Raw genomic sequence first — 23,103 nt, 5'->3', positions numbered from 1 at the left:
TGTTGCATGGAATGTTCTGCATACATCTGTTAAGTCCATTTGTTTCAAGGTATAGTTTAAATCCATTGTTTCTTTGTTGACTTTCAGTCGTGATTGACCTGTCTAGTGCTGTCAGTGGAATATTGAAGTCCCCACTATTATTGTGTTGCTGTCTATCTCATTTCTTAGGTCTATAAGTAATTGTTTTCTAAATTTGGGAGCTTCAGTGTTAGATGCATATATGTTTAGGATTGTGGTATTTTCCTGTTGGACAAGGCCTTTTACCATTATAAAATGTCCTTCTTGTCTTTTTTAACTGCTGTTTCTTTAAAGTTTGTTTTGTCTAAGAATAGCTACTCCGGGGGATGGGGTGGAGCAAGACGGCCGAATAGGAACAGCTCCAGTCTCCAACTCCCAGCGCAAGCGACACAGAAGACCGGTGATTTCTGCATTTTCAGCTGAGGTACTGGGTTCATCTCACTGGGGAGTGCCGGACGATCGGTGCTGGTCAGCTGCTGCAGCCCGACCAGCGAGAGCTGAAGCAGGGCGAGGCATTGCCTCACCTGGGAAGCGCAAGGGGGAAGGGAATCCCTTTTCCTAGCCAGGGGAATTGAGACACACAACACCTGGAAAATCGGGTAACTCCCACCCCAATACTGCGCTTTAAGCAAACAGGCACACCAGGAGATCATATCCCACACCTGGCCGGGAGGGTCCCACACCCACGGAGCCTCCCTCATTGCTAGCACAGCAGTCTGTGATCTACCGGCAAGGCAGCAGCGAGGCTGGGGGAGGGGCGCCCGCCATTGCTGAGGCTTAAGTAGGTAAACAAAGCCGCTGGGAAGCTCGAACTGGATGGAGCTCACAGCAGCTCAAGGAAACCTGCCTGTCTCTGTAGACTCCACCTCTGGGGACAGGGCACAGTAAACAATAACAAACGCAGCAGAAAACTCTGCAGACACAAACAACTCTGTCTGACAGCTTTGAAGAGAGCAGTGGATCTCCCAACACGGAGGCTGAGATCTGAGAAGGGACAGACTCCCTGCTCAAGTGGGTCCCTGACCCCTGAGCAGCCTAACTGGGAGACATCCCCCACTAGGGGCAGTATGACACCCCACACCTCACAGGGTGGAGTACACCCCTGAGAGGAAGCTTCCAAAGCAAGAATCACACAGGTACACTCGCTGTTCAGAAATATTCTATCTTCTGCAGCCTCTGCTGCTGATACCCAGGCAAACAGGGTCTGGAGTGGACCTCAAGCAATCTCCAACAGACCTACAGTTGAGGGTCCTGACTGTTAGAAGGAAAACTATCAAACAGGAAGGACACCTACACCAAAACCCCATCAGTACATCACCATCATCAAAGACCAGAGGCAGATAAAACCACAAAGATGGGGAAAAAGCAGGGCAGAAAAGCTGGAAATTCAAAAAATAAGAGCGCATCTCCCCCGGCAAAGGAGCGCAGCTCATCGCCAGCAACGGATCAAAGCTGGACGGAGAATGACTTTGACGAGATGAGAGAAGAAGGCTTCAGTCCATCAAATTTCTCAGAGCTAAAGGAGGAATTACGTACCCAGCGCAAAGAAACTAAAAATCTTGAAAAAAAAGTGGAAGAATTGATGGCTAGAGTAATTAATGCAGAGAAGGTCATAAACGAAATGAAAGAGATGAAAATCATGACACGAGAAATACGTGACAAATGCACAAGCTTCAGTAACCGACTCGATCAACTGGAAGAAAGAGTATCAGCGATTGAGGATCAAATGAATGAAATGAAGCGAGAAGAGAAACCAAAAGAAAAAAGAAGAAAAAGAAATGAACAAAGCCTGCAAGAAGTATGGGATTATGTAAAAAGACCAAATCTACATCTGATTGGGGTGCCTGAAAGTGAGGGGGAAAATGGAACCAAGTTGGAAAACACTCTTCAGGATATCATCCAGGAGAACTTCCCCAACCTAGTAGGGCAGGCCAACATTCAAATCCAGGAAATACAGAGAACGCCACAAAGATACTCCTCGAGAAGAACAACTCCAAGACACATAATTGCCAGATTCACCAAAGTTGAAATGAAGGAAAAAATCTTAAGGGCAGCCAGAGAGAAAGGTCGGGTTACCCACAAAGGGAAGCCCATCAGACTAACAGCAGATCTCTTGGCAGAAACTCTCCAAGCCAGAAGAGAGTGGGGGCCAATATTCAACATTCTTAAAGAAAAGAATTTTAAACCCAGAATTTCATATCCAGCCAAACTAAGTTTCATCAGTGAAGGAGAAATAAAATCCTTTACAGATAAGCAAATGCTTAGAGATTTTGTCACCACTAGGCCTGCCTTACAAGAGACCCTGAAGGAAGCATTAAACATGGAAAGGAACAACCGGTACCAGCCATTGCAAAAACATGCCAAAATGTAAAGACCATCGAGGCTAGGAAGAAACTGCATCAACTAACGAGCAAAATAACCAGTTAATATCATAATGGCAGGATCAAGTTCACACATAACAATCTTAACCTTAAATGTAAATGGACTAAATGCTCCAATTAAAAGATACAGACTGGCAAACTGGATAAAGAGTCAAGACCCATCAGTCTGCTGTATTCAGGAGACCCATCTCACACGCAGAGACATACATAGGCTCAAAATAAAGGGATGGAGGAAGATTTACCAAGCAAATGGAGAACAAAAAAAAAGCGGGGGTTGCAATACTAGTCTCTGATAAAACAGACTTTAAACCATCAAAGATCCAAAGAGACAAAGAAGGCCATTACATAATGGTAAAGGGATCAATTCAACAGGAAGAGCTAACTATCCTAAACATATATGCACCCAATACAGGAGCACCCAGATTCATCAAGCAAGTCCTTAGAGACTTACAAAGAGTCTTAGACTCCCATACAATAATAATGGGAGACTTCAACACTCCACTGTCAACATTAGACAGATCAACGAGACAGAAAGTTAACAAGGATATCCAGGAATTGAACTCATCTCTGCAGCAAGCAGACCTAATAGACATCTATAGAACTCTCCACCCCAAATCAACAGAATATACATTCTTCTCAGCACCACATCGAACTTACTCCAAAATTGACCACGTAATTGGAAGTAAAGCACTCCTCAGCAAATGTACAAGAACAGAAATTATAACAAACTGTCTCTCAGACCACAGTGCAATCAAACTAGAACTCAGGACTAAGAAACTCAATCAAAACCGCTCAACTACATGGAAACTGAACAACCTGCTCCTGAATGACTACTGGGTACATAACGAAATGAAGGCAGAAATAAAGATGTTCTTTGAAACCAATGAGAACAAAGATACAACATACCAGAATCTCTGGGACACATTTAAAGCAGTGTGTAGAGGGAAATTTATAGCACTAAATGCCCACAAGAGAAAGCAGGAAAGATCTAAAATTGACACTCTAACATCGCAATTAAAAGAACTAGAGAAGCAAGAGCAAACACATTCGAAAGCTAGCAGAAGGCAAGAAATAACTAAGATCAGAGCAGAACTGAAGGAGATAGAGACACAAAAAACCCTCCAAAAAATCAATGAATCCAGGAGTTGGTTTTTTGAAAAGATCAACAAAATTGACAGACCACTAGCAAGACTAATAAAGAAGAAAAGAGAGAAGAATCAAATCGACGCAATTAAAAATGATAAAGGGGATATCACCACCGACCCCACAGAAATACAAACTACCATCAGAGAATACTATAAACACCTCTACGCAAATAAACTGGAAAATCTAGAAGAAATGGATAATTTCCTGGACACTTACACTCTTCCAAGACTAAACCAGGAAGAAGTTGAATCCCTGAATAGACCAATAGCAGGCTCTGAAATTGAGGCAACAATTAATAGCCTACCAACCAAAAAAAGTCCAGGACCAGATGGATTCACAGCTGAATTCTACCAGAGGTACAAGGAGGAGTTGGTACCATTCCTTCTGAAACTATTCCAATCAATAGAAAAAGAGGGAATCCTCCCTAACTCATTTTATGAGGCCAACATCATCCTGATACCAAAGCCTGGCAGAGACACAACAAAAAAAGAGAATTTTAGACCAATATCCCTGATGAACATCGATGCAAAAATCCTCAATAAAGTACTGGCAAACCGGATTCAGCAACACATCAAAAAGCTTATCCACCATGATCAAGTGGGCTTCATCCCTGGGATGCAAGGCTGGTTCAACATTCGCAAATCAGTAAACATAATCCAGCATATAAACAGAACCAAAGACAAGAACCACACGATTATCTCAATAGATGCAGAAAAGGCTTTTGACAAAATTCAACAGCGCTTCATGCTAAAAACGCTCAATAAATTCGGTATTGATGGAACGTACCTCAAAATAATAAGAGCTATCTATGACAAACCCACAGCCAATATCATACTGAATGGGCAAAAACTGGAAAAATTCCCTTTGAAAACTGGCACAAGACAGAGATGCCCTCTCTCACCACTCCTATTCAACATAGTGTTGGAAGTTCTGGCTAGGGCAATTAGGCAAGAGAAAGAAATCAAGGGTATTCAGTTAGGAAAAGAAGAAGTCAAACTGTCCCTGTTTGCAGATGACATGATTGTATATTTAGAAAACCCCATTGTCTCAGCCCAAAATCTCCTTAAGCTGATAAGCAACTTCAGCAAAGTCTCAGGATACAAAATTAATGTGCAAAAATCACAAGCATTCTTATACACCAGTAACAGACAAACAGAGAGCCAAATCAGGAATGAACTTCCATTCACAATTGCTTCAAAGAGAATCAAATACCTAGGAATCCAACTTACAAGGGATGTAAAGGACCTCTTCAAGGAGAACTACAAACCACTGCTCAGTGAAATCAAAGAGGACACAAACAAATGGAAGAACATACCAGGCTCATGGATAGGAAGAATCAATATCGTGAAAATGGCCATACTGCCCAAGGTAATTTATAGATTCAATGCCATCCCCATCAAGCTACCAACGAGTTTCTTCACAGAATTGGAAAAAACTGCTTTAAAGTTCATATGGAACCAAAAAAGAGCCCGCATCTCCAAGACAATCCTAAGTCAAAAGAACAAAGCTGGAGGCATCACGCTACCTGACTTCAAACTATACTACAAGGCTACAGTAACCAAAACAGCATGGTACTGGTACCAAAACAGAGATATAGACCAATGGAACAGAACAGAGTCCTCAGAAATAATACCACACATCTATAGCCATCTGATCTTTGACAAACCTGAGAGAAACAAGAAACGGGGAAAGGATTCCCTATTTAATAAATGGTGCTGGGAAAATTGGCTAGCCATAAGTAGAAAGCTGAAACTGGATCCTTTCCTTACTCCTTATACAAAAATTAATTCAAGATGGATTAGAGACTTAAATGTTAGACCTAATACCATAAAAATCCTAGAGGAAAACCTAGGTAGCACCATTCAGGACATAGGCATGGGCAAAGACTTCATGTCTAAAACACCAAAAGCAACAGCAGCAAAAGCCAAAATTGACAAATGGGATCTCATTAAACTAAAGAGCTTCTGCACAGCAAAAGAAACTACCATCAGAGTGAACAGGCAACCTACAGAATGGGAGAAAATTTTTGCAATCTACTCATCTGACAAAGGGCTAATATCCAGAACCTACAAAGAACTCAAACAAATTTACAAGAAAAAAACAAACAACCCCATCAAAAAGTGGGCAAAGGATATGAACAGACATTTCTTAAAAGAAGACATTCATACAGCCAACAGACACATGAAAAAATGCTCATCATCACTGGCCATCAGAGAAATGCAAATCAAAACCACAATGAGATACCATCTCACACCAGTTAGAATGGCGATCATTAAAAAGTCAGGAAACAACAGGTGCTGGAGAGGATGTGGAGAAATAGGAACACTTTTACATTGTTGGTGGGATTGTAAACTAGTTCAACCATTATGGAAAACAGTATGGCGATTCCTCAAGGATCTAGAACTAGATGTACCATATGACCCAGCCATCCCATTACTGGGGATATACCCAAAGGATTATAAATTATGCTGCTATAAAGACACATGCACACGTATGTTTATTGCGGCACTATTCACAATAGCAAAGACTTGGAATCAACTCAAATGTCCATCAGTGACAGATTGGATTAAGAAAATGACACCATGGAATACTATGCAGCCATCAAAAAGGATGAGTTTGTGTCCTTTGTAGGGACATGGATGCAGCTGGAAACCATCATTCTTAGCAAACTATCACAAGAACAGAAAACCAAACACTGCATGTTCTCACTCATAGGTGGGAACTGAACAATGAGATCACTTGGACTCAGGAAGGGGAACATCACACACCGGGGCCTATCATGGGGAGGGGGGAGGGGGGAGGGGGGAGGGATTGCATTGGGAGTTCTACCTGATGTAAATGACGAGTTGATGGGTGCAGCACACCAACAAGGCACAAGTATACATATGTAACAAACCTGCACGTTATGCACATGTACCCTACAACTTAAAGCATAATAATAATAAATAAATTTAAAAAATAAATAAATAAAAATAAATAAATAAACTTTAAAAAAAAAAAAAAAAAGAATAGCTACTCCGGCTCACTTTTGGTATCCATTTGCATAAAATGCTTTTTTCCATCCCTTTAAGTTTATATGAGTCCTTATTAAGTTTAGATGAGTCCCTTGAAGGCAGCAGATAGTTGGTTAGTGAATTCTTTCAATTTCACAGTTCTGTAATTTTTAAGTGGCACATTTAGGCCATTTACATTTAATGTTAGTATTGAGATGTAGGGTAGCATTCCATTTATCATGCTATTTGTTGCCTGTATACCTTTTTTGTTTGTGTTATTTTGTTTTTTAAATAGCATATTTTTGTTTTATAAGTCCTGTGTGATTTATCCTTTAAAGTGGTTCTGTTTTGATGTGTTTCCAGGATTTGTTTCAAGATTTAGAGCTCCTTCTAACAGGTCTGGTGGTGGTGGCTTGGTAGTGGCAAATTCTTTCAGCATTTGTTTTTCAGAAAAAGACTGTATCTTTCCTTTATATGTGATGCTCAGTTTCTCTGGATACAAAATTCTCAGCTGATAATTGTTTTGTTTGAGGAGGCTGAAGATTGGGCCCCAGTCACTTCTAGCTTATAGGGTTTCTGCTGAGAAATCTGCAGTGAATCTGATAGGCTTTCCCTTATAGGTTACCTGGTGCTTCTGTCCCACAGCTCCAACCATTCTTGCCTTCATCTTAAATTTAGATAACCTGATAACTATGTGCCTATGCGATGATCTTTTTTGCAATTAATTTCCCAGGTCTTCTTTGTGCTTCTTGTATTTGGATGTCTAGGTCTCTAGCAAGGCCAGGGAAACTTTCCTTAATTATTCCCCCAAATATGTTTTCCAAACTTTTAGATTTCTCTTCTTCCTCAGGAACATGGATTGTTCTAAGGTTTAGTCATTTAACATAATTCCAGTCTTCTTGGAGGCTTTGTTTATATTTTCTTATTCTTTTTTCTTCACCTTTGTTGGATTGTGTTAATTCAAATACCTTGTCTTTGAAGTCTGAATTTCTTTCTTCTACCTGTTCAATTCTATTGCTAAGACTTTCCAGAGCATTTTGCATTGCTGTAAGTGTGTCCAATGTTTCCTGAAGTTTCTAATGTTTTTATTTATGCTACATATTTCATTGGATATTTCCCCCTTCACCTCTTGTATCAGTTTTTTTATTTCCTTGCATTTGGCTTCACCTTTCTCTGGTGCCTCCCTGACTAGCTTAATAACCTCCTGAATTCTTTTTCAGGTAAATCAAGGATTTCTTCTTGGTTTGGATCCATTGCTAGTGAGCTAGTGTGATTTTGGGGGTGTGTTAAAGAGTCTCATTTTGTCATATTACCAGAGTTGGTTTTCTGGTTCCTTCTCATTTGGGTAGGCTCTGCCAGAGGGAAGGTCTAGGGCTGAAGGCTGTTGTTCAAATTCTTTTGTCTCAAGGGGTGTTTCTTTGATTAGTACTCTCCACCTTTTCCTATGGATGTGGCTTCCTGAGTGCAAAGCTGTAGTTATTGTTATCTCTCTTCTGGGTCTAGCCACCCAGCAAATCTACCAGGCTCCAGGCTGGTACTGGGGGTTGTCTGCAGAGAGTCCTGTGATGTGAACCATCTATGGATCTCTCAGTTGTGGATACCAGCACCTGTTCAGGTGGAAGTGGCAGGGGGTGAAATGGACTCTGTGAGAGTTCTTAGCTTTGGTGGTTTAATGCTCTATTTTGGTGCTGGTTGGCCTCCTGCCAAGAGGTGGTGCTTTCCAGAGAGCATCAACTGTAGTAGTATGGAGAGGAACTGGCAGTGGGCAGGGCCCTTATAACCCCTGAGTATATGCCCTTTGTGTTCAGTTCCAGGGTGGGTAGAGAAGGACCATCAGGTGGGAGGCATGACTAGGCATGTCTGAGCTCAGACTTTTTGGGTGGGTCTTGCTGTGGCTGCTGTGGGGGATGCGGGTGAGGTTCCCAGGTCAATGGAGTTATGTACTTAGGAGGATTATGGCTGCCTCTGCTGAGTCATGCAGGTTGTCAGGCAAGTGGGGGAAAGCCGGCAGCCACAGGCCTCATCCAGTTCCCACACAATCAAAGAGCTGGTCTCACTCCCACCATGCCCTCCCCACCAACAGTGCTAAGCCTATTTCCAGGCAGTGGGCAAGCAGGGCTGAGAAACTGCTGTAGGCTACCCACCTCCCAGCTGTGAAAGAAAGTGGGGCTTTAGTTCTTCCCCATCCTCTGGAGTCTGCATGTCAGATTCATGCCCTCCCCGAGTTCTGGCCAGGTTTCTTGACCAGTTCAAACTGTTACAACATTCAGCTGGAGGTTTTGTTCTCCCTGTGGCATTTTTCCTGCATCTCTGGCCACCCTCCCAAAGAATCCCTGTAGTGCCAAGCAGGAATGACCTGCTTGGGGACCTAGCAAGCTCACAGGGCCTTTCCCATTGCTTCATCTACCCCTGTGTTGTGCTCAGCTCTCTACATTGGCTCAGCTCCAGGTAAGGTCAGAATCTTCTCCTGTAAACTAGACCTTTGGTTTTCCCAGTGGGGGTGTGTGTTCAGGGGCGGAGGATCTCCATTTTCAACTTCTACAGTTTGGGCACTCACAGTATTTGGGGTGTCTCCCAGGTCCTGCAGGAGCAATCCACTTCCTTCAGAGGGTCTGTGGGTCCTCTCAGGTTTCCTGATTCATTCCTGCAGTCGTGCTGGAGCTAAAATTCATGATGCGAGCCTCCACATGCTGCTCTGTCCATCCGAGTCAGAGCTGCAATCTAGTCCTCCCTCCTGTCCAGCATGATGAAAAGCTATGCCTATCTCTTCTTATAAGAGCACTAATTCCTGCATGGGGGCTCTACCTGCAGCACCTCGTCTAAACCTAATCACCACCCAAGGGTCTCACCTGCAAATACCATCATACTGGAGGTTAGAGATTCAACATATAAATTTTAGGGGACACAAACATTCAGTCCCTAGCACAAGCTGACTGGATTCTACCTTAATTAGACTCCCCATGATGGATGATGGAGCTTGGCACAGAGCTGAACCTGCAGTTGTATGAATGTGGGGCAGAAAATCAAACAGGTCACACAGAGTTATCTACTCCAATATTCTACTTCCAAAGGGGGAAAAAAACTTACATGAGATGCTACTGAATATTTTAAACTAGGTCATATAAATGTTAAAACTGCAAGGTATCAGGATGCAAAGCAGGGAGTAGAAGTCAACAGCAACTTCCCAGACTTTTCAAAATAAACTCTTAATCAGAGGGAAATGAATCTTTTAACATATAGAATATGAAATGATGTATTATTGTTTTTCTACATGACTGCTATTATAACACTTTCTGCAAGTACTAAAGCTGACATACTAATTGCTATTGGAATACTTTAACTATGAAATTAGAAAAGTGTAAAACAAAATGTGAATGTGAAAAACACTCAGATAAGGACTTGAGTGTAAATCAGTTTATTTGAAAAACTGTTCAGAATTCAGAATAATAATTTTAAAGAAGTTCAGGGAACTGCCAGAAAATACTAATAGAAAATTAGGAAATAAAATTTAGCTAATAATTTATGAAAAAAAATTAAAAGTTTGACAAAGAAAGAGAAACAATAAAAAACATAAATTCTAAAGATAAAGAAGATGGTAACTGAACTGAAAAATTCAATTAAAAACTTCAATAGCAGACTTCATCAAGCAGAAGACTCAGTGAGCTTGAAGACAGAACATTTAAAGTTCTCCAGTTAGAGGAGTAATAAGAAAAATGAGGGAAAAGAATGATGAATTCAGGAATTATGGTACACCATCAAGCAAACTTACCTTTACATAATAGGAGTTACTAGAGGAGAAGAGAGAGAAGAGGCCTGATAATGATATTTAAGGAAGTAGTGGGTGACAATTTCACAAATCTGGTGAAAGGCAACATTCAGGTACAGAAAGCTCAGGGGTCATCAACCAAATTAAGGCCAAAAAGGAGTTAGTCAAGACACCTCATAACCATCATAACAAAATTATCAAAAATCAAATACAAAGAAAACATACCAAAAGTAGCAAGAGATAAGAAATGCCTGTAGATGTCTGAGTTCACTTGGTGCAGAGCTGAGTTCAATTCCTGGATACCCTTGTTAACTTTCTGTCTCACTGATCTGTCTAATGTTGACAGTGGGGTATTAAAGTCTCCCATTATTATTGTGTGTGAGTCTAAGTCTCTTTGTCAGTCTCTAAGGACTCTTTATGAATCTGGGTGCTCCTGTATTGGGTGCATATATATTTAGGATAGTTAGCTCTTCTTGTTGAATTGATCCCTTTACCATTATGTAATGGCCTTCTTTGTCTCTTTTGATCTTGGTTGATTTAAAGTTTGTTTTATCAGAGACTAGGATTGCAACCCCTGCCTTTTTTTGTTTTTTGCTTGGCAGATCTTCCTCCATGCCTTTATTTTGAGCGTATGTGTGTCTCTGCATGTGAGATGGGTCTCCTGAATACAGCACACTGATGGGTCTTGACTCTTTATCCAATTTGCCAGTCTGTGTCTTTTAATTGGAGCATTTGGCCCATTTACATTTAAAGTTAATATTGTTATGTGTGAATTTTATCATGTCATTATGATGTTAGCTGGTTTTGTTGCTCGTTAGTTGATGCAGTTTCTTCCTAGCATCAATGGTCTTTCTATTTTGGCATGCTTTTGCAGTGGCTGGTACCAGTTGTTCCATTCCATGGTTAGTGTTTCCTTCAGGAGCTCTTGTAGGGCAAGCCTGGTGGTGACAAAATCTCTCAGCATTTGCTTGTCTGTAAAGGATTTTATTTCTCCTTCACTTATGAAACTTAGTTTGGCTGGATATGAAATTCTGGGTTGAAAATTCTTTTCTTTCAGAATGTTGAATATTGGTGCCCACTCTCTTCTGGCTTGTAGAGTTTCTGCTGAGAGATCTGCTGTTAGTCTGATGGGCTTCCCCTTGTGGGTAACCTGACCTTTCTCTCCGGCTGCCCTTAACATTTTTTCCTTCATTTCAACTTTGGTGAATCTGACAATTATGTGTCTTGGAGTTGCTCTTCTCAAGGAATATCTTTGTGGCATTCTCTGTATTTCCTGAATTTGAATGTTGGCCTGCCTTGCTAGGTTGGGGAAATTCTCCTGGATAATATCCTGCAGAGTGTTTTCCAACTTGGTTCCATTTTCCCCATCACTTTCAGGTACACCAATCAGACGTAGATTTGGTCTTTTCACATAGTCACAAAGTCCCATATTTCTTGGAGGCATTGTTCATTTCTTTTTACCCTTTTTTCTCTAAACTTCTCTTCTTGCTTCATTTCATTCATTTGATCTTCAATCGCTGATACCCTTTTTTCCAGTTGATTGAATCGATTACTGAAGCTTGTGCATTTGTCATGTAGTTCTCGTGCCATGGTTTTCAGCTCCATCAGGTCATTTAAGGACTTCTCTACATTAGTTATTCTAGTTTGCCATTCATCTAATCTTTTTTCAAAGTTTTTAGCTTCTTTGCTGTGGGTTCGAACTTCCTCCTTTAGCTCAGAGAAGTTTGATTAGAATCCCTGAATAGGCTCTGAAATTGAGGCAATAATTAATAGCCTACCAACCAAAAAAAGTCCAGGACCAGACGGATTCACAGTCGAATTCTACCAGAGGTACAAGGAAGAGCTGGTACCATTCCTTCTGAAACTATTCCAAACAAAAGAAAAAGAGGGAATCCTCCCTAACTCATTTTATGAGGCCAGCATGGTCCTGATACCAAAGCCTGGCAGAGACACAACAACAACAAAAAAGAGAATTTTAGACCAATATCCCTGATGAACATAGATGCAAAAATCCTCAATAAAATACTGGCAAACCAAATCCAGCAGCACATCAAAAAGCTTATCCACCATGATCAAGTGGGCTTCATCCCTGGGATGCAAGGCTGGTTCAACATTCGCAAATCAATAAACATAATCCAGCATATAAACAAAACCAAAGACAAAAACTACATGATTATCTCAATAGATGCAGAAAAGTCCTTTGACAAAATTCAACAGCTCCTCATGCTAAAAACTCTCAATAAATTTGGTATTGATGGAATGTATCTCAAAAAAATAAGAGCTATTTATGACAAACGCACAGCCAATATCATACTGAATGGGCAAAAACTGGAAGCATTCCTTTTGAAAACTGGCACAAGACAGGGATGCCCTCTCTCACCACTCCTATTCAGCATAGTATTGGAAGTTCTGGCCAGGGCAATCAGGCAGGAGAAAGAAATAAAGGGTACTCAATTAAAAAAAGAAGAAGTCAAATTGTCCCTGTTTGCAGATGACATGATTGTGTATTTAGAAAAACCACATCATCTCAGCCCAAAATCTCCTTAAGCTGATAAACAACTTCAGCAAAGTCTCAGGATACAAAATCAATGTGCAAAAATCACAAGCATTCTTATACACCAATAACAGACAAACAGCCAAATCATGAGGGAACTCCCATTCACAACTGCTTCAAATAGAATAAAATACCTAGGAATCGAACTTACAAGGGACGTGAAGGACCTCTTCAAGGAGAACTACAAACCACTGCTCAGTGAAATAAAAGAGGACACAAACAAATGGAAGAACATTCCATGCTCACAGATAGGAAGAATCAATATCATGAAAATGGCCATACTGCCCAAGGAAATTTGTAGATTCAATGTCATCCCCATTAAGCTACCAATAGTTTTCTTCACAGAACTGGAAAAAACTACTTTAAAGTTCATATGGAACCAAAAAGAGCCCATATAGCCAAGACAATCCTAAGCCAAAAGAACAAAGCTGGAGACATTACGCTACTTGACTTCAAACCATACTACAAGGCAAGAGTAACCAACATAGCATGGTACTGGTACCAAAACAGAGACCAATGGAATAGAACAACAGAACAGAGCCCTCAGAAATAATACCACACATCTACAACCATGTGATCTTTGACAAACCTGACAAAAACAAGAAATGGGGAAAGGATTCCTTATTTAATAAATGGTGCTGAGAAAACTGGCTAGCCATATGTAGAAAACTGAAAATGGATCCCTTCCTTACATCTTACACAAAAATTAATTGAAGATAGATTAGAGACTTAAATATTAGACCTAAAACCATAAAAACCCTAGAATAAAACCTAGGCAATACCATTCAGGATATAGGCATGGGCAAGGACTTCATGTATAAAACACCAAAAGCAATGGCAACAAAAGCCAAAATTGACAAATGGGATCTCATTAAACTAAAGAGCTTCTGCACAGCAAAAGAAACTACCATCAGAGTGAACAGGCAACCTACAGAAGGGGAGAAAACTTTTGCAATCTACAGATCAGACAAAGGGCTAATATCCAGAACCTACAAAGAACTCAAACAAATTTACAAGAAAAAAACAAACAACCCCATCAAAAAGTGGGTAAAGGATATGAACAGACACTTCTCAAAAGAAGACATTCATGCAGCCAACAGACACATGAAAAAATGCTCATCATCACTGGCCATCAGAGAAATGCAAATCAAAACCACAATGAGATACCATCTCACACCAGTTAAAATGGCAATCATTAAAAAGTCAGGAAACAACAGGTGCTGGAGAGGATGTGGAGAAATAGAAACACTTTTACACTGTTAGTGGGACTGTAAACTAGTTCAACCATTGTGGAAGACAGTATGGCAACTCCTCAAGGATCTAGAACTAGAAATACCATTTGACCCAGCCATCCCATTACTAGATATATACCCAAAGGATTATAAATCATGCTGCTATAAAGACACATGCACACGTATGTTTATTGTGGCACTATTCACAATAGCAAAGACTTGGAACCAACCCAAATGTTCATCAATCACAGACTGCATTAAGAAAATGTGGCACATATACACCATGGAATACTATGCAGCCATAAAAAAGGATGAGTTCATGTCCTTTGTAGGAACATGGATGCAGCTAGAAACCATCACTCTCAGCAAACTATCCCAAAAACAGAAAACCAAACACTGCATATTCTCACTCATAGGTGGGAATTGAACTATGAGAACATTTGGACACAGGAAGGGGAACACCACACACCGGGGCCTGTCTTGGGGTGGGGCGAGTGGGGAGGGATAGCATTAGGAGATACACTTAATGTAAATGACGAGTTAATGGGTGCAGCACACCAACATGGCACATGTATACATATGTAATAAACTTGCGTGTTGTGCACATGTACCCTAGAACTTAAAGTATAATAAAAAATTAAAAATTAAAAAAAAGAAATACCACATTCCAGGTAACCTTAATATGGCTTTCAGCAGATTTCTCACAGACACCCTACAGGCCAGGAGAAAGTAGGAGTATGATATATTAAAAGTGATGAAGGAGGTAATTGACAAATGGGATCTAATTAAACTAAAGAGCATCTGTACTGCAAATGAAACTATCATCAGAGTGAACAGGCAAGCTACAGAATGGGAGAAAATGTTTGCAATCTATCCATCTGACAAAGGACTAATATCCAGAATCTACAAAGAACTTGAACAAATTTACAAGAAAAAAACAAACAACTCCATCAAAAGTGGGTGAAGGATTTGAACAGACACTTCTCAAAAGAAGACACTTATGCAGCCAATGAACATATGAAAAAAAGCTCATCATCACTGGTTATTAGAGAAATGCAAATCAAAACCACAATGAGATACCATCTCACATCAGTTAGAATAACGATCATTAAAAAGTAAGGAAACAACAGATGCTGGAGAGGATGTGGAGAAATATGAATGCTTTTACACTGCTGGTGGGAGTGTAAATTAGTTCCACCATTGTGGAAGACAGTGTGGTGATTCCTCAAGGATCTAGAACCAGAAATATCATTTGACCCTTTACTGGGTATATGCCCAAAGGATTATAAATCATTCTACTATAAAGACACATGCACACATTTGTTTATTGCAGCACTCCTCACAATAGCAAAGACTTGGAACCAACCCAAATGACCATCAATGATAGGCTGGATTAAGAAAGTGTGGCACATATGCATAATGGAATATGATGCAGCCATAAAGAAGGATGAGTTCATGTCCTTTGCAGGGACAGGGATGAAGCTGGAAACCATTATTCTCAGCAAATTAACACAGGAACAGAAAACCAAATACCACATGTTCTCACTCATAAGTGGGAGTTGAACAATGAGAACACATGGACACAGGGAGGGGAACATCACACACCAGGGCCTGTCAGGGGGCTGGGGGATAGGGGAGGAACAGCATTAGGAGGAATACCTAATGTAGATGATGGGTTGATGGATGCAGCAAACCACCATGGCACGTGTATACCTATGTAACAAACCCGCACATTCTGTACATGTATCCCAGAACTTAAAGTATATTTTTAAAAAGTGCTGAAGGAAAATAACATGCCAACAAGAATTTTTTTACTCAGAAAAGCTGTCCTTCAGAAATGAGAGGGAAATTAAAATTTCCCAGAAAACAACAACAACAAAAAAAAATTAAGAGAGTTAATCACAATTAGGCCTGCTTTACAGGATTTTTAAAGGGAGTTCTTTAGTTCTTTAAACTGAAATGAAAATCTGCTAATTAATAACAAAAAACGTATAAAGTAAAAGAAAATCTCTGTGGTATAAGTAATACATAGCCATACTCAGAATTCTCTTATTCCATAAGAATGTGTGTAAAATAATTTTATCCCTACTAGGAGGTTTAAAAGACAGAAGTGTTAAAAACAACTGTCGCTACCACAAATTGTAAAGGAGTGCAAATTACAAAAACAAACGTATATTTTGACATCAAAATCATAAAAGTGGAGAAGAGTGAAAGTGTTAGAGTTTTTTATTGTGATTAAAGGCAAGTAGTAGTCAATTTAAACTAGCTTGCTTTAAGGATAAGATATTTTAGGTAAGCCTCATAGCAACCACAAAGCAAAATCTATAGTAGTTACACAAAATAGAAAAGGAAAGGATCCAAAGCACATCGACATGGAAAATCATCACACCACACAGGAAGATAGCAACAGAGGAAGAAAAAAACAATCTACAACACAATGAGAAAACAAATTACAAAATGGCAGTAGTATGTTCTTATCAATAATTACCTTAAATGAAATTAGATTAAATTTTCTAATAAAAAGACCAAATGGCTAAATAGATTTTTTTTTAATCCAACCATATGCTATCTACAAAAGATCTACTTTACTAGTAAGAACACAGACTGAAAGTAAAGAGATGGAAAATCATATTCCACACAAATAGAAACCAAAAAAGAGTAAGGGGAGTGATACTTATATCAAAGTAGAGTTTAAGTAAGAAACCATAAAAAGAGGCAAAAAAGGTTATTACACATAATGAAGGTGTTAGTTCACCATGAACATATAACAATTGTAAATACATAGGCACCCAACATCATAGCACATATATACATAAAGCAACTATTGAATGATCTGAAGGGAAAGATAGATTTCAATACCGTAATAGTAGGGGGCCATGATATCCTAGTTTCAAAAATGGACAGATCATCTTGACAGAAAATCAGGAAAGAAGATTGGACTTGAGTCGCACTTTAGATCAAAAAGACCTAATAGACATACACAGAACATTCCATCCAACAGCAGCAAAACACACATTTTTCTCAAGTGCACATGGAACATTCTCCAGGATAGGTCATATGCTAGTCCACAAAACAAATCTGAACAAATATAACAAATATAATATGATTTAAATCATACTAAATGTCTTTTTAGATCACAATGGCATAAAACTAGAAATTGATAACAGGAGAAATCTTGGAAGATACACAAATATGTGGAAATTAAACAACACACTCATAACAAGCAATAGGTCACAGAACAAATAAAAAATGAAATCAATATTACCTTGAGACAAACTAAATTGGAAATACAACATACTAAAACATTTGAGATGGAGCAAAAGCATTTCTAAGACAGAAATATTTGGTGATAAACATCTATACCAAAAAGAGTAGGGCCCAGGCAAAGCGACTCACACCTATAATCCCAGCACTTTGAGAGGCCAAGGCTGGTGGATTGCTTGAGCCCAGGAGTTTGAGACTAGCCTGGGCAACATGGCAAAACCCCACCTCTATCAAAAACACAAAAATTACCTGGATATGGTGGCATGTGTCTGCAGTCCCAGCTACTTGGGAGGCTGAGGTGAAAGGATCACTTGAACCTGGGAGCTTGAGGTTGCAATGAGTGAAAATTGTGCCAGTGCACTCCAGCCTGGGCAACAGAGTGAGGTGTCGAAAGAAGAAAGAAAGAAACAAAGAAAGAAAGAGAGGAAGGAAGGAAGGAAAGAAGGAATGAAGGAAGGAAAGAAGGGAGGGAGGGAGGGAAATAAAACAAGAAAAGAAAAGAAAAGAAAAGAAAAGAAAAGAAAGAAAGAAAGAAAGAAAGAAAGAAAGAAAGAAAGAAAGAAAGAAAGAAAGAAAGAAAGAAAGAAAGAAAGAAGAGAGAGGGAGGGAGGGAGGGAGGAAGGAAGGAAGGGAAGGGAAGGGAGGAAGGAAGGAAGGAAGGAAGGAAGGAAGGAAGGAAGGAAGGAAGGAAGGAAGGAAGGAAGGAAGGAAAAGAGAGAAAGAAAGAGAGAGAGAAAGAGAAAGAGAAGAAAGAGAAAGAAAAAGAAAGAAGAAAGGAAGGAAGGAAGGAAAGAAAGAAAAAAAAGAAAAAAGAAAAGAAAAGAAAGAAAGAAGGAAGGAAAGAAAGATCACAAATTAACAATCTTAGATTTAACATTACACCTCAAGAAACTAGGAAAAGGAAGAATGAACTAACCCCAAAATTAGCGTAAGGAAGGAAATAACGAAGATCAGAGAAGAAATAAATAAAATAGAGATCAGGAAAACAATAGAAAAAAAATTAATGAAGCCAAGAGTTTTTTTTTTTTTTTTTTGGAAAAGATAAACAAAATTGACAAACCTCTAGCTATACTAACTAGGAAGTTAAGATAGGATCCTCAAATATAATTAGAAATGAAAGAGGAGACATTACAACTGATACCACCAAAATATAAATGATCATAAGAAACTACCATGAATAATTATATACTAACAAATATTACAATCTAGAAGAAGCAGATAAATACTTAGATACATACAAGCTACCACAACTGAGTCATGAGAAAATAGAAAGTCTGAACAGACCACCAAACACACACAAAGAAAGACAATAAAAAATGGGCAAAAGATGTGAACACGCATTTCTCAAAACAAGACTTAAAAATGGTCAATAAGTGCATGAGAAAATGCTCAGCATTACTCGTCTTTAGGGAAATGCAAATAAGAATCACCCTACACCTGTTAGAATGGCTTTTATCAAAAAGATAAGAGATACACACTGAATAGGGTGCAGAGAAACAGAAACTTTTAAACATTATTGCTGAGAAATGTACATTAGTACAGTTATTGTGGAAAATAGTATCAAAGTTTCTCTAAAAACTAAAAATAGAACTACTATATTATACATAATCCCATGTGTGAGTATATAGCCAAAGGAACTGAAATCAGTATGTCAAGGGGATATTTGTACTACTCCATGTTCATTGCAGCACCATTCAGAAAAGCCAAATTATGGAAACAGCCTAAGTGTCTATCAACAGATGACTGGATAAAGAAAATGCGATATAGATAGAGAGATAGATAGATAGATAGATATTCACACACACACACACAATGAGACATGATTCAGCCTTAAAAAGGAAGGAAATCCTGTAATTTTCAACAACATAGATGAATCTGTAGGACATTTTGCTAAGTGAAACAAGTCAGGACAGAAAGACAAATACCACACGATCTCCCTTAGATGTGAAATTTAATAAACTTGAACTCACAGAATTGGAGAGTAGAATGATGGTTACCAAAGGCTGGGGGTGGGAAAAGAGGGAATAGGAAGTTGTTGATTAAAGGGTACAAAGTTTCAGATAGGAGAAATATATTTTGAGATTTATTGCACAGCAGGGTGACTATAGTCAATAGTAATATATATTTCAAAATAACTAGGAGAGTCCATTTTAGATGTCTCACTATAAAAAATGACAGGTAAGTGAGGTGATGGATAAGCTAATCAGTTTGACTTAATCACATCACATTATATAGATATATCAAAACATCACATTGTACCTCATAAATATATATGATTATGATTTATCAATCAAAAGGCATTTTTCAAAAAAAGTAATAAACAAAGTTGAGCCAAGATTAGAAGCGCAATCTCTTCAGAGGGCTGTGCTGTGACTGTATAGCCCCAAAGGGAAGGGTGCAAGGGCTAACCCTCCAAACCTAGAGAGACAAGAGGACCAAAAGGAAGGATGGGAGATCTGCTCTCCCTATGCAAGGTAAGTGAGGTGGGCTGAGTAAAGAGCTTCTAAACATGTTTACATGCTAATCTTCACAACCTATAAATATACCTTACATGGTAAAAAGAGTCTCTGCAGATGTGATTAAGCATCTTTAAACACAGAGATTATCCTAGGTTATCCAGATGGACTGGATGTAATCACAAAGATTTTTATAAGAGGGAGGCAGGTGGGTCACAGTGAGAGAAGCAATATGCCAATGGATGTAAAGGTGAGAGAGTCCCAGAGAGATTTGAAGATCCCATGCTCCTGGCTGCAAAGATGAATGACAGGGTCACACACTAGGAATGCAGGTGGGCTTTAGAAGCTATAACTGGCAAGAAAATAGATTCTTTCCTAGAGCCTCCAGAAGGAATGCAGCTCTGCCAACACCTTGATTTTACCCCAGTGTATTAGTCTGTTTTCACACTGCTATTAAAAACTGCCTGAGACTGGGTAAATTATAAAGGATAGAGGTTTAATTGACTCACAGTCTAGCATGGCTGGGGAGGCTTCAGGAACTTACAATCATGGCAGAAGGCAAAGGGGAAGCAAGGCACCTTCTTCACAGGCGGGAGGAAGAAGAAGTGCTGAGAGAAGAGGCAAGAACCCCTTGTAAAACCATCAGATCTCATGAGAACTCCCTCACTATCACAAGAACAACATGGGGGAAATAGCCCGTATGACTCAATTACCTCCACTCATTCTCTCCCTTGATACGTGGGGATTATGGGGATTACAATTCAAGATGAGATTCTGGTGGGGACAAAAAGCCTAACCATATCACCCAGTGACAGCCATCTCAGACTTCTGACCTCCAAAACTGTACAATAGTAGATTTGCATTGTGCTAAGTCACAAGATTTGTGGTAATTTGTCATAGTGGCATAGAAAACTAATACAAGAGAAAAGGTTTTAGAAAGCCCACTAGGACATCTTACTATATTTCTTCTAAATCCCAGTGAACACTGGGTACTGCTATCTGACTGTCCTCTGAAAAGTCCAAGGGCTTGATACAGATTAGCTAACAGCTTTGACATCAGAGTGAACAACTGGGAATTGGCCTGCGTTCCAGAGCCTGTTGAGAGACAAAGAATATGTGAGTGTGCCTTTCCTGCAAAGGACTGTCAAGGTCTTATTTATGAAACCCACCTGCGGGGCCAATTTCATGGACATGGGACTTGTGCAGCTACACAGGGACCTGCATTCAAAAGGAATCTGCTTAATTTAATGTTCTGTTTTCCCTGGCTTGAAATTCTTAATCATTTCTGAGCAAGGGGCCCTGCAATTTTGTTTTGCACTGGGTCTTGAAAATTATGTGGCCAATCATGGTCACCTAAAAGGACAAGAGACCAGCAAAGGGATGCTGACAAAAATGACAAAAGTCTTGCAGTTAGTAGAGAAGCAAGTGAAGAGCTAGATTAGACATGCTACTGTCCAGGTCAGGGCTACAGATCCCAGTTACACCAAGATACTGGTCGGGCAACCTCCAAAACATCTGTAAGAGCAAGTAAGAACTTTTTAAGTCCCCTTCCCTCTCCTATGTAGTAGGTGTATGTTCACCATCATAGCCAGCTTGGTGGGAGGGAAGAGCAGACATGCTCCATGTGGAAAGAGATAAGTAAACAAAGCCCCTTTCCTCAGTTACAGCTTTTCTGCCTACAGTAGACCTCAGCTGCCAGAGGGTTGAATACTCAACTCCATACCAAGTTCAGGGTTTTGATGACTGCATGATATCAGATGTCTTGATTATCGAACTGGAACATTGCTGTGTGACTGGAAGCAACCAGAAAATGTCATGGGATTTCCAAGTTTCCATTTGGAGGAAGAATTAGTCCCAGTGGAAAAAATAAATAAATTTAAGGAACAATAGGAGACCAAACCATCTATGGATGAGCTCTTGTTCAGCCAATGATTATCTAATCAGGTCAAAGTTAGGGAGTCAGAGATAAAAACTCTCACAGCCAGTTTGACAGACCTTGTGCATGTAGAAAAACACTCAGCATTGCCTTTAAAAACTAACCAGAGTATAAATAATATAAAAGGGGAAAACTTCCAATATATTATTTTCAATAGAAAAAAAATCCACGGTAAAAACTTGTATACACATATAGAATTATTAAGTGTCAATTAAAAACAAAGAAAAAAAGAAAAGATAACAAACAAAAATAAATTTCCAAATGTACTCTTTTTGGTTGGAGGAAAGAAAAAAACTTGAGCCTCCGTTATAAATGGAAATATATGTAATACATCTCCCCTCAGACATCTAATCTGAGTGCGTAGCATAGACAAGCACGGGGATAAGGAGGGGACTCCTTCCTTATATCCATCCTTCACTGCCTCTGAGTGATCTTTCTCAAAGACAATGATTTTACCACTCTTTGCTTAGAAGTCTCAAATGCCTCCTCAGGAGGTTTCAAGGGGAAACCCAAAGTCTGCAGCACACGCACATGGTGCTCCTCAGCCAACATAGCTGTTTCTTCCCCACCATGCCATGCCACATACACTCTTAGAGCTCTGTTTCCCAGACTTCAGTCACTCACACACTGCCTTCACAGTGTTTACTACATTCACGTTCCCCCAGAATTGCTATCAATTTAATAGTTTTCTATAAACCAAGTAATGTTTTTACTTAAAATTATCCTCATGCTAAGCAGTGTCTTTTAGCCAAGTTTTAATGTGCCACTTTCAATTTTACTAAATAGTTGACTATTACTCTTGAAATTAACTTTTTAAAATTAAGAAGTTGCTCTCTGTGTCATGTTACACCACCAGTCGTTCATGTAACACACATTGGTATGCACTGCTCTAGACAGAAACTACAGTGACTTCTTTGTTGTACACTGAGCATACTGTGCCTTTGAAACTATTGTTTTCCTCCTCTTACCAAGCCCTTTTACATTATCTGGTAAAGTTATTCCCTTCCTTCAGGATTAACTTAACCCAAAGTTACCTTCCCATGGAAGCTTCCCCAAATCACTTAAAGCTAGATGTTTCTTCTCTGTATTCCAAAGCGCTTTCTACCTACTTTCTACCTTTCTTCAGTGTGACATGTATTACATTGTAGGGAGGGCCATACTAGGTACATGTCTGTCTCCCTTACGAAACTGAGTAGTCATCCATGGGTTATCCCATGATCTAGGTCGGTACATAATAGATGCTCAATAAAAATATTTGTTAAACAAAGAAAGAATGATAGGTATGTAGCCAAAGCTAAGTTAATGATGTCATTTATAGCATGACTATCTCAGCACAATATTACTTTGGTTGAACCAA

The 23,103-nt window shown here is 39.4% G+C and overlaps 1 long non-coding RNA gene across 4 annotated transcripts in view; it reads right to left on the bottom strand.

Annotated features, from left to right (window-relative positions):
* Positions 1-23,103, bottom strand: part of LOC105492624 (uncharacterized) — a 243,911-nt gene that overhangs the window by 218,769 nt on the left and 2,039 nt on the right. The gene's annotated exons all lie outside the window — the stretch shown is intronic.

The sequence above is a fragment of the Macaca nemestrina genome, chromosome 7 (genome assembly GCF_043159975.1).
Source record: "Macaca nemestrina isolate mMacNem1 chromosome 7, mMacNem.hap1, whole genome shotgun sequence".
Classification (NCBI taxonomy): domain Eukaryota; kingdom Metazoa; phylum Chordata; class Mammalia; order Primates; family Cercopithecidae; genus Macaca; species Macaca nemestrina.
This window is presented reverse-complemented; position numbering and strand designations above follow the sequence as displayed.